Genomic DNA, 13302 nt, shown 5'->3' on the forward strand with positions numbered 1-13302 from the left:
TGTCTGTATGTTTCTTAATTTTCAAAGCTCTTATCAAGTCATAAATAAATTATATTTTTATTTCATAGAGCTCCAGTAACCATCATTTCGTAGTTAGGTTTGTTATCTCAGATTTACAAGGATTTTAAACTACAACATTAATGTATTACACAGGTCCAAATCCATTTGTAACAATATAAATAAACACAATATAAGCAATAGAAACAATATAATCACACCACCAATTTTCAACAATACAAAACTTTTATGTTTGAGCTTTGACCAGCGTGCCCCAGAAACTTTGGTCTGCTGTTTGAAAATTGACCTCTCATTCAAAACATGCGAAACAAAGACTATTCCTGTTAATGAAGGAAATGGGCAAGGTTTCCTTTCAATGCTCTGCTAACTTCTTTTAAGAAAAGATAATTTTTGACACTCATTCAGGAAACCTTTTATTAGTACTAAGAACTCTGAATGATCCTTCAGTAATCCTACTGTTGTTTTCATCAAAGAACAAAGAGAGTTCAGGAATATTATTTTCAACATATGCATATTCTTATAGCATGGTATATATTTATATCAACAGCCCAGCACCTTCATTGCACTTAACTGTGAAAGTGAGAGAGGAATGAAGATTATACCATTTTTTCAGTGAGGTACATAGGTCTGGTTTTAGGAGGCTTAGGAGCTGGTGGGTTTGGGGTTGGTTTAGCCCTGCACTCAGCACTCTAAAATTCCAACCTGGTCCAGTAACACATTAAGCACTTTGTTATCTCAGTTCTTCCAATGAGACAAAATGCAAAATGAAACATTTTAGGGCTCTTGGAAGCATGCCTCCTTCTACAAATGTGGTTCATTCCTCACTGCTATGATTTGTACCAAAATTCTTCACTCTGCCCCCAAGCCAGATCTGGTTATATCCTCAGTACCCCAGTCTCTTGCTTATCTGCCTTACACTAAGAGATGGCCTCTTAGTTGCTGTCAGGACAATCAGCTAGAGCACCAGTTAGAGCATTTAATAAGTTAAAGATCAATGTGTGATCTCTGAGGCAAGGTTTTCCCTGCACGCATACACTATACACACAACTTGTAGCTCTAAACTTCACCGCAGAAGCATAAATCAAACAATAAGATACAACTTAAAACACACCAAAACACACTAAGCGAACAGAAGTTAATTTTGCCCTGTTGTGAAGAAAAACAAACAAACAAAAAAGTACATTTAATTAGAAGCAATTGTGTGTGAAATGTTTTACAGCCACTCAGCACTGCCACAGCCTCTACAGCGTGTGTGGGTGAGCTCTGACAGGGCTGTGCTGCCACCCTCTGTCCTCAGCCCTCCAAGTATCAGCAGTTAATATTGGGGTGAAATTAACTTCTCCTCAGCCTGGGAATCTGGGAAGGATAAATTCTGCATCGTACAAGCAGCTGATGAGCTATCAGAGCATGAGGGATCTTGGTTCACTTCCCAAACATATTAAGGTCTGCTGAACATCCTAATGCTATCCATAACACTGTGATTACAGGACCATTTGGAGGCCTGTGGTAAAAAGTCTTAGCTCAGAGCCTTGATGAAGCAGCTTGTGAGTACCTGCAGCTGCACTCAGCATGTCCAAAAGGAGCAAAACCCAAATTTGACTCCACAGTCATAAGGACTGAACCAATTCTGCTCTGGTGATATTGTTTAGGTCCTTAAAGTCACCAGGTCTGTTTTATTAGTCCACGTTTACTCCCTGATAGCCTTTAGAAACAAATAAACTTAGGCATTGTTACATCCCTATGTTTCCTGGATTTCAGGGTGTGTTTATTCAGTATGACTCGTTTGAAACTGGAGAAAGGCATTGTATGTCCCAAAATGTCCCAAAGGATCACTGCTTTGCAAGGCTTGTCACTGTAAAGAGAGGCTCGGGATTTTTCCTTCCACACTGACAGGCACTGACTGGCCCTGGGTGTTTTCCATGAAATTGAGAGATAGGCTATTTTGTCCACAGAATCCTCTCCCAGACTGGACTTTTTGAAAGATTTCAACTGCACATTTGTAACTTTGTGAGGGAGTGTAGAGGTCTTAACATAGATGGAGATTTGAAAAAGAACACAGACCCTAAACCATAAAGGAATGGAGCAATACCTTAATCAAGAGGAAAGGCAAAGCAACTTTCACCTTCCTGCCTAGAAAGTGCCTGGCTCCAACCTTTCGACTCAATGCCAAATAACTCTTCTAGTTCCACTTTTAAGCAGGTTTCATCAAGAAATCAAGAACCTTGACAAGAAAGACCAGATTAATAAACTCTGAGTGGTAACTAGGTCAAATACACACCTTTATAGCCTAGCTATATAACAGCAAGAAAAGGAGCCCTGTGGCTGGTGACATGGGAGACCTGAGCAGAATATAAACAGCCCCATCCTCAGTCTGTTAAACTCACTTTTCCATAAGAACTCTCAATGCCTCTTTTGAGGGATTCTGTCTGCTCTGAAAGGAGTGCATAAAGCATATCATTAAGCTGAAAAGAAGGATAAATGCCAATAAAACTTTCTCTTTTGTGTTCTTTTTCCACAGGAAGGGGAAGATACAAACTGTAACCTACAACAACAAGCTGGAGTCCAAGGAAAGCTGACTGTTTCTTAAAAGGTTGTCAAGCATTAACAATGTTCTACCATAAAGCAGGAAGCTTACATGGAGACATTTTTACATTGTGTTTTTACACTTTTACACGGGGCAAAGCACTGCCCCAATGCTTTGTAAAGCCTAACTTTAGGCACACTTGAAACACCTAGTCAGTGCTTTGCAAACTACAGGGAAGAGGGAGGGGAAAGACCTTCAGGGTGGGACAAAGTCATTCCAGGGTATGTAGTTATTTCTAGATGGCTTTGCCCTGTTTGCTCTTCAGTGTTTTGCTGTTTCTGCTCATTTTTAGACTGTGTCCCCCACAGCACTATTATGCTTTGCAATGTTTGGAAGTCATAAGTGCCCTTTTGCACTCATTAGGGCTCTCAGCAGAAAGTGGCTGTAAGTATAAAAATAAGTCATGATGTCAAAGTGTCTGGCAAGAAAAGAAAGCAGAAATTGTGGAAGAAATTCAAGGAAGACACAAGGGAGTGTGTCAGCCTCTCCTTCCTGGGCAGGGGAGAGTTCATAAATTGGCCAGGGGTCACTATAAAGTTGCTAAAGCCTCCCATTAGCAGGCTGCTGAGCTCTGTTTGGGTGGGAGGTGGGAGGGAAGCACAGTAAAGCAGGCATTGCCCTTTCACAGCTACAGCTCCCAGTCATGCCAAGCAGAATGACAAAACCACTGTCATATTACAGTTAGGAAGGTCACCTTTGTGGGTGCTTGTGACTTTAACACAAGCTGTAAGGGCCACACCAAGCAGTGTGTGCACAAGTATACGCACCCACATGCACAGGTAAAGGTGAGATCTAAAGACATTCTAGCTGTGCATGGACTTGTGAGGCTAAAGACACATTGTAAAAACTGTAATTGGTGTGACTCCATTTGGAGACCTCAAAATCACAACCGTAGAAAGCCCCAGGAGATATGAGTAATGCATGTGTTCACTTGCATCCCCACTAGTACATAAAATTTTCTGCAGACGGGAATCAACATTTTCACTTACACCAATGACAGCCTCTCTCCTAGAGGAAAAAACAGCCTTGTATGAAAATAGCCTGTATTCATTGACTCTAAGAAAGAAGCAAACATTGCTTTTCTCCTGCTGTTGCTCATCAGCAACTTCAAAATATCTCCTAGAAGACAGAACTTTCCTGGCCCTCTGACACAGAACAGCTCCTTCAGTTTTGCTCCTTGCAAATATATTGGTTTTCCAAATCAAACCACAAAGTGCACCACCAGCATGAAGTCAGTGTCTCAGCTTTATACTCCTTGCCCTCTGGCTCTCAACACAAACTTGAGGCTTCACTGGGCCTATCTGCAACTATTATCTCAATACCATTTCTCTATCATACTTATTGTCTAATTCATTCCAGTTCAGCTTTCACCCTTCTCAGCACCAAAATCCCTCCTGAAATTCCAGATGGCATCTTCCTTAGTAAGGTTTGTGTTCATCCGGCTTAACTTATTTTACCTTGTCTCAGTTTGTTTGTTCAACTACACCCTTATTCATAAATGTGCGCAGACTTGGTCATGACAGCTGAGTACATCCTGTGTGGGTCAAAAATCTTAGTCTTCTATCTTCCATGAACATATTGAAAAAAGGAATCAAAAATTCACACTTCCATGTAAAATTCTTTGTACTTTGAGTTTCTACAAGATCTGTAACAATGGAGGTCTCCATCTTCACTGAATACCGTGTGAAAGACTACTGCCACCTCTGCTCTAAATCTGCTCTCTGAGTTTTGTGGTGTGTCTCTCATTCCTAATGAGGGGGACAAAAAGGCACATGAGTAGCAGTTCACTACAGGGAGAGACGTGTGCAACCCACAGATGCTGAAATAAAAAGGATGTTGCTCTTTCCTACCAACTTTGGCATGAGAGCTCTTTCATCACCATTACTTAAAAGGCCAACCAAGCACCCCAATTGCTCAAATATAGTAAGGTGAGTGTCTCCCTCCCTCCCTCCCAGTCTGCCATCCCATATTTTGCCACTGTTAGGAGGCAATCTGTCAATGGCTGCAACTTCTAAGGTTGGACCAAAATTTTCTTCCAGCAGTCAGAGTTAGCTGGCAGGGAAAGTGACAGGCAGACAGCCTCCTGTTAGTACTGCCTAATGCTCCGGCTATCAGAGGTAATTTTACAGAGAAGCCTAGAGATAATTTTTCAATTTGCTCTGTAGTAAATCAATTGCAGCTCAGTAATCAAGACAATGGCTGTAAAATTCAATGTGTGCAGTGTGTAAGTGGAGTGAAGGTTTCACATCGCAAATCTGAATCAGAGCAGAGTAATAGTACATTCCCTTCAGCCTGTGGAAACCCCAGAAGGGCCTCTGAATGTGACTGGGTAGGAGCAAATTACTGCTCCTGATACTCTTAAAGATTCTTCTTGTTTCTGATGAAACTCCCAGTGAAATTGGTGTAGACCGGCTTCAGTGATAGAGTGAGATATGGAAAGGCATAGTTGAGATCAGACCCTTCTAATAGAAGGACTGAAGGAACATTTAGGGCTCTTGTAAATTGGGCAACAATTCACAGACACCACAGTTGCTCTTCTCTTAAGATCTTTGATTCAAACATAGCATCCTAAAGGTAGCTATGTCATTCCCATGTCAGTAATTCTCATGTGAATAGTTTGGAACAAGGTTCTGTCTTGAATTTTGGAAGGAGGAAAACTAGCAGAAATATAGCAGAAAAGGAAATAAAATCTAGATACCTGATACTGTGACCTTAAAGTGTAACAAAAATTTTGGGCAAAGTCTTCTGTGGTAGAGAGGGATTTAAGTTATAAGCAAAGCCTTTCCTGATTCCTCTGCTTCCCAAGAAATCAGGTTTTCTCTAAGACTGTCAAATTTCTAAGAGGTTGTGAGGCCCCAAAGTTTGGTTTACAAAAATATTTCAATTTCACACAAAACAAGAAGGAAGGTTCTATACTTTGCACTTCAAGAGATAGAGAGTCCTCTTGAATGCCCATCATTTTCAATTCATTAATCATTTATATTTCTAAGTTTACATTCAAAAGGTTTGCAACCAAAAGGTTTGAGAATGTCATAGCAAACTTCTCTTTCCTTTACTCTGAATTACATGAGTAGGCTAGAAAATTACAGGTCTTTCTAAAGTAGAGAGATGAAAAAAGATTTTAAAAATATATGACCAGTTCCTATACTAATGTCATGGTGCAGATAACTGAAAAGGGTTATGCTAGTAAATATAACTTCTCCTAGAGGCAAAGGCCATACCTTAGAGAAAAGAAAAAAAAGGAGAAAAAAAGAACAAGTTGTTTTTTTTTTCCCCCCACACTTCACACACTTACATTCCTCGGGGTTGAGTAAAGCAGCTCTTCACTAAACAGGGAACAAATTTCCAACAGGCTATACCACATACATATGTTGAAAAGGTTTTACCTAAAGGAACTTTAAATCCTGAGCATATAAGCATTCTAGAAAAGGACCAGCAGCAGAAACAAGGTAGTTAGTTTTCTGCCTAGAAGCTGGCATCAGTGTATCTTGTATAGACCCTATAGCAGATGGTTTCTGTCTCAGACAACTTATAGCCTACTAGGGGGAAGACAGAAAGGTAACAATATTACAAAAATCCCAACAGGGAAAAAAAACGGGAAGTATTTAATTTGCCCACAGTAACTGAGGAATGCTACAGCCAAGTGAAAAAATCTCTGACTAGTCCTTCACCCACAAGCCTATCCTTCTTTCTAGCCACTAAAGGCGGTTAAATATCTAAAGAGGGCTCAAATATTTTTCTTTTCTGATGCTGAAATGAAGCCAAAGAACTTTCTGTGATTTCTTGTGGAATAGTGTAAAAATTAGGAAACCAGGATAGATGAAGATAATACTACAGTTATATATGGCTTATTTTGCGTATGAACATTTGCAAGGAAAAAATATTAGGTATTTCATAGCTTTGGACAGATGCACCATTTTTAGAGGCAATAATTTAAATTCGTTGTCAGAATAAGCCTATCTGCACTTTAGCCTAGTAATTTATCTGTCTGGGAGAACTGCTTTTGCACAGCAAGCACTGCCTACTTTGTTAGTGAATACTTCATAGAACTGGCACTGCAGGCTGCTAAAATCCAATTCATGAACACACAAGATCCAAGATGCAAGAAAGATAGTTTGGAGACTCTTCTAGTTTTATTAGTACATTGATTTGTAGAACAGTTTTTTTAAAATCAGATCTCTATTCTAAGAGAAAAACTAAGAACACTCAATCTGCACTTGCCTATTGGATTGCTGGAGCTGTCTTAGTACTGGACATTCACTTCAGGTACTTAAACCTGAAAAAAAGCTATGTATTGAATTTAAACATTTTGATGGGTTTGTTAACTATTTTTAAACAAGCATGTGGCCATATATCCCTCTGTTTCCATAAGTCCCACAACCAAATATATGTCTCTGGCAAGTTGTCTATGGCCAAAGGTTTTAGCAAATTAAGGAAAGCGTTTCAAGGCCCACAAATGTTGTTTCATGCATCTCTCAAGACCTCTGTTTTCTCACAGTCATTGCCTGCTCCATGAGAACTGCCGCTTCAGGACCTTGTGTGATAGAATAGACATGGCAGACTTAAGCTGGAAATAATAAGTAGCACCTAAACTGCTCCCAACCACTAAAACCAGCAAGACTACGTGGGACTGCAATTTAGACCCAGGCAGGAGACATTGCCATGGTTTAACCACAGCCAGCAGCAACTCAGCCCCACACAGTCACTCACTCCCAGTGGGTGGGTGACAGAGTGGGCGGAGTAAAAGTGAGAAAACTCATGGGTTGAGATGAATGTAGTTTAATTGTTAAAGCAAAAGCCTCACACACAATCAAAGCCAGACAAGGAATTCACTCACCGCTCCCCATGGGCAGGCAAGTATTCAGCTATCCTCAGGAAAGGATAGCTCCATCACCTAACAGTGATTTGGGAAGACAAATGCCATCACTCTGAACAACCCCTCTTCCTCTTTCTTTCCCTGGCTTTATATGTTGAATATGATACCATATGGTAGAGAAAAATCCCTTAAATTTGTCAGGGCCAGATGTCCTGGCTGTGTCCCCTCCCAGCTCCTTGTGCACCTCCAACCTATTTGCTGATAGGGCAGTGTGAGAGGCAGAAAAGGCCTTGACAATGTGCAAGCACTGCTCAGCAGAAACTAAAACATCCCTGAATTATCAACACTGTTTCCAGCACAAATCCAAAACACAGCACCATGCCAGCTACCATGGAGAAAAGTAACTCTCTTACACCAAAAGCCAGCAGACATCATGAGTCTGTGTGAGTTTTCTAGTATTGCAGTATTTTCTCTCCAGGCCAGGCATGTTTCCTCACATATAATATGAAAAACCTGAGATCAGAGCTTCTCTCTTCAGTGGAGATACAGACCTTAGACTCATACATCACAGGGGTTGCCTTCCTGTTCCTTCAGTGTAATTCTCTCATTTTCTAATTTATATGGACTGAGTCATATATCTATTTCTATTGTCCAGCATTTCTGACATGTCTGACAAAGCAAAAATACCCCAAAATATGTAACTTAAAAAAAAAAAAAAAGGGGGGGGGGGGGGGAGCAGGAAGGGAAGAAAAAGAAAGAGGGTCACTTTATTTACACAAATCCATAAATCCTGAAGACAGAGCAGTCATCTGGTGTGAGATTTCATAGTATTTAGAAATTCCTCTGGCAGGTTTTCTATACCATTGAGTAAAGGCTTGACCATGGCCCAATTCATAGCAAAGAATCCAGGTTTCTTCTGCCATGCTCTGAGACAGACAAGTCAGCCTTCTTTCCAAGAGAGTATGCAACTGTGAGTTACATGAGGAGTTAGGTACCTATTTGTCTTAGTTAGGTACCTATTTGTTTTTGGCATTTCTAGATACCTTGCTTCTCCCACTGGTGCCCAACAATCCCCTTCTTAAGCACCGTGCATCACCTGAAAGGCCTAGGAATGTAGGTCCAAGTTGAATATTTCCCTCATTTTTTTTTGCCAGAAGATCACCAATGCAACAGCATGCTGGACATGTTGGATTATTTCAGCCAGTCTTATTAGCATACCAACAACAATCTGACAGTTTACCAAGAGGGGTTTTTTTTACTCATGGAGAAAAACTGAAACCAGGTGAGTTAGAAAACTAAGCTGGAACACCACACACAGAAGATCCTGTTAAAAATTAATCTGTGTGAGGCACAGTGACTGACCTGTGCAGTACCCATGCAGCAGTTCTAGACTTTTAGGCAGGTTACATTTCACCCTGGAGGAATTATTAACCTTTTATGGGACCATGTGTCAAGTTCTACAGAAAAATGAAATTAAAACGTTTTTTATCTCCAGCAGATCAGAAAGTATCTTCTTCACTTCACTTCTTCACTCTATATTTTAAACATAACTTCAAGCTGTTCTACATTTAGAACAGCAGTTCAGGTTATTTCCTATTTTGCCTGATTAAGGCAAGAACCTCTATAACAAGGATTTTCAGGTACTTCTGCAACTTCCATGCAGTAAGATAACAGTTTTCACATTGAAGCCCAAGTGTTCTTCTGTGCCAAGATCCCTTTCAGGCAATAATTTGGACTTTAGGAGCATTAATAGCCTCTCTGGTTTCTGCAGAATTTCCACAGATCACTGAAGATTATCTCCTTCACTGACAGAACACCAGGAGCAAGTTGATGATTAAAACTGAAAGATTCTGTTTCAATGCAAAAGAAAATATAATAAACAATAAATAAAAAGATAAAAAAGATAAATAAAAGATAATATCTTAGAAAATACATATGTTCTATTCAAAGATATCTCATAAGAGAAGGACTGGTAAGAAAAGCACAAATTCTAAGAAATTATTTCATCTTTCTTATTATTTTTTTAAGAGGGAGGAATTCAAGATTAAAGTCATTCAGCACTGCCCTCCTCACACCCAGAAGAGGGCAAGAGCACAAAACAAAGCACAACACTGAATAACTTGGACAAGTTCCTAGGCAGCAGCACCCATAAAACCTCATTTAGAAGGTTTCAAAGTTAGAGTGATTATTTAGAAGGTAGGATGGATGAAAAATCACAGCAACACAGTATCACAGCTTTGTTCATGGAATGTTCAGATGGAACATGCAGGGAAACCCTCTCCCTTGGTATTGTTCTGAGTATGAAAACCGTTTACCTTGGAGTGTTTCATGCCTGGAGAGGCAGTAGCCATTGATCACCATTTCTCAATAGATAAGACTGAAAACTTCTGCCAGCGCCACACCAGAAGTGGGATTTGCCATGACCAGTGGCATTCGCAGTATGCTGGCTTATACAAATAACTCATGTGTCTTTCTGTAGGCCTCCTGTATCCAGCTTTCTGTTCTACATTGAATAACAGAACACTGAACTTTTAAACTGATCAATATAATCATGGCCTACAAAGCCAGTAATTTCAGCCTCATCCTTCGTTTTACCCCTTGAGACAATTTGTCAGAGTTAGATGCACAATATGAATAAATTATAAATCCTTGTTTCACACAAATGCCCTAATCACCAGTCTAGGAGGATGTCTGTAAGTAAAGACTCAGTCCATTATTCCTGGTCAAGTCACTCAGTGTAAAATAAGTGGAAATCAAGATTAAATGAGCCAGAAGAAGAGCATAAAAGACTGCAACTCTACATTGACTGTAAGCTACAGTTCCAGTCTACTGGGGGAAAGGATTCATTCTCTTCCCCTTCTCCACTAATTGTTTAACCTCAGAAAAATACAGAAAATCCTCAAAGCAAAGACCAGAGCTTAGAGCATCACCTTGCAAGTGAGTGACCTCATCACTACACACACTAGACAACAGCTGAGTTTGTTATTTCAATCAGATTCAGTTTGTCTCCTGTTTTCTAGAAGAGATGATTGCTACTCCTACACAGGAAGGTAAATAATGCCAGTGCCGATCAGCTGTTTCAGACCAGCCACATCTACAGCAAAAGACTACAGCCAAAACCTGTAAACCTATACATTTCTAGCTCAACCTTTTTATATTATAGCGCTTTAGTCACAGACTGTTGAATAAATCTCAGACTAAGTGGACTGAGCCACACTTAGACTCAACAGGAGGGACCAGGAATGGGTTATACTAAAATCAATGTAATAGACAATGGAGCTGTTATTGAGGTACATCGGCAATATTTGAATACTGTATTACCTATAAATCTAATCTTAACAATCCTCATAATCACTGTGTCCTACTTCTTGTGCCTGGCCAAGAACCTTCTCTCAGCTACTCTGCTACTGCTGGTACGGGCACAATTTATGATTCCTGTTCACTCACTTCTCTGCCAGTCATATACACAGCAATACAGAGCAGTGTAGCAGTTCTGAGCTGCTGGAAGACTGAATTTTAGAAAGGTACTGACATTGCAAAGATTCCTTATTAACTCATTTCTGGAACTCTTGTCTCCTTTTGGAGCGATTAGGAGAAGTACACCTGGTTTGTCTACTATTATCAACATAATTACTTCGTTTTGTGTTGCATCTCTTGATGCTTTTTATTCCCCCTGGTCAGTTAGCTGTTCTGAGCCCACTGATACAAGAAAAAGATTAAAGCAAAACATTAAATATATAAATATGCTTGATGGGAAACAAGTGAAGAAGGCAGGGCAGGCTCTGAAAATAGGTCTCCCTGATGCCAGCAACTAAAATTTTAAAACCCTCACTCCATGGAAGCTCATCAAAGGGGATTCTCAACCCACATGTGGGATACTCTCAACCCACATGTTATTTGCTATTGTGCATCAGTCCTCACAAGTGGGCTTCAACACTGAAAGACAAATGTCTAGGAGAGAAGACTGATGTGGTAGAATTCACCCTCAGTCCAAGAATCTAGCAGACACTTTCAACCACAATGATTTCCCCTCAAGGAAACAGCTGTCCAAGGATCACGGGAACAAACCTCTGCATCAATACCCCATAGGGAGCATGAGCCTTGCAGCAGTGTGTGTATGTGCTTGTAGTCATCACCAACTCTTACCAACACCAGTGAGGCACATTTGGACTTTCTACAGTGGTGCTATTTAGCTTTGATTTTGAGCCCCCCCCCCCAAAAAAAAAAAAAAAAAAAAAAGGAAAACAACAATAGAAACCCCAATTTATCTTTATAACTTCTACCTCAGAGAGCCGTTTTCAATTTTGTCAGGTCATTCAGCAATCTTTCAGAAGGAGGAAGGATTTGATTTTGATGAAGATGCAAACAATTAAAATAAAATAAAGTCAGGGTACAGACAAAATGGTTGGATTCTACCTCAGCCTGAACCAAAAGAAAGAGAGGCTCTTCATAAAACAAAGCAGTCAATCTCCATGGTTTTATAACCTGTTTTGGCACTTCTGAAGTACATCTTCTCTGCAAGGTGCCAGCTCAGTGCAGTTACTTCCCTATCGATCTGTCTGCCACATCTCTGGAAAGGTCAAGTAGGATGAGGGCCTTTTCCAGTGCTCTTTCAAATCACTTCATTCCTTCCCAGAAAGGGCGAAAACTCTCAGGTGACACACTAATTAATTCAATCTTTTCAGCTGTGAAGAACTGTGACATTTATAGTTTATTCTGAAAGAAGAAGAACTACAATATAATCCTATTGAAGACATCACCACATCCCTCACCAAAATCTTGTCTTGCACTGTTTCATTCAGACAGCACAACAAATGTATCAGGTTTACATTTTGTACATACATCTGTTCTATGCTTGCCTGTTTAAAGGTGGCTTCAGCGCTACCACATACAAATCACATGCATTTATATGAGATAAATTAAATTACAGTATTTCACAACAGTGTCTACAAACTTTTAAGCAGAGCCATTGCAAACGCTTACTTAAGGACTACTACTGAAATAATTTCCAAAAAGCGAGGGTTTTGATTTCTGCTGCTTCAGAAACAGTACAGTTACATATTTCAGTTGGTCGTGGTAGAAGTTCAGTTTATTTTATATTAAAAACAAAAAATTGTGTGGTCAGATAGAAAATTGAAATTTTCCTTCAGGACAATTCAAGGTGATCCTTACAATCAAGACATGTATATAAGAATATAAGCACTGCAGAGTAGTGAAATTTAGGTAAACTTTCAATGCACTATATATTTAAAATAATTTCTGACAAGTGCCCAGATCTCAGACTAAATGAAAACAATCAAAATTCAGACTATTTTCTGTTGTGTTCAAAAGTGTCTTTGCTTTCCTTAGATGCACTCAACAGGTCTCACTATCTCCCTGGCAGGAGGAAGAAGGACCCTTGTAATGGCTTTAAGTGGACAACGCTGAGTCAACTATTAAAAGAGGTCTAGTTCAGATGCAGTCTGTCCTTCAGACAAAAGAATTCCCATACACAATCTGTCTTCTGTCAACACCAGCAAGCAGAGCAATTCTTCAGCTGAGGGAACCTTATCCCTGGGCCAAGGCAGAACAGAACCATTTACCATGCAGCTCCTCGCAGTGGAGAGCCTCGACAGCTGTATGGATGCTGGTGCAGACAGCTCTTGAGTCTAAGCCTCCTTGGTAACAAATATCTCTTACATTTTCAGTGGCTCTGGATGTCCTAGGTCCTTTCAAGAAATAACAACCCTTTAATACTAATGACATTTAAGAATCAGAGTGATTTACCGTAGCTTTTCATCAAACTGCTCTCCTAATATTTCTAGAAAGACTATGTCCTTCCCAGTCTTATGTTTCAAAGTCATCAGCTCTTGTCCTTTGCTGTCCCCACAGCCATATCAAAAAA

Source organism: Vidua macroura, chromosome 3 (assembly GCF_024509145.1).
Source record: "Vidua macroura isolate BioBank_ID:100142 chromosome 3, ASM2450914v1, whole genome shotgun sequence".
Lineage (NCBI taxonomy): Eukaryota > Metazoa > Chordata > Aves > Passeriformes > Viduidae > Vidua > Vidua macroura.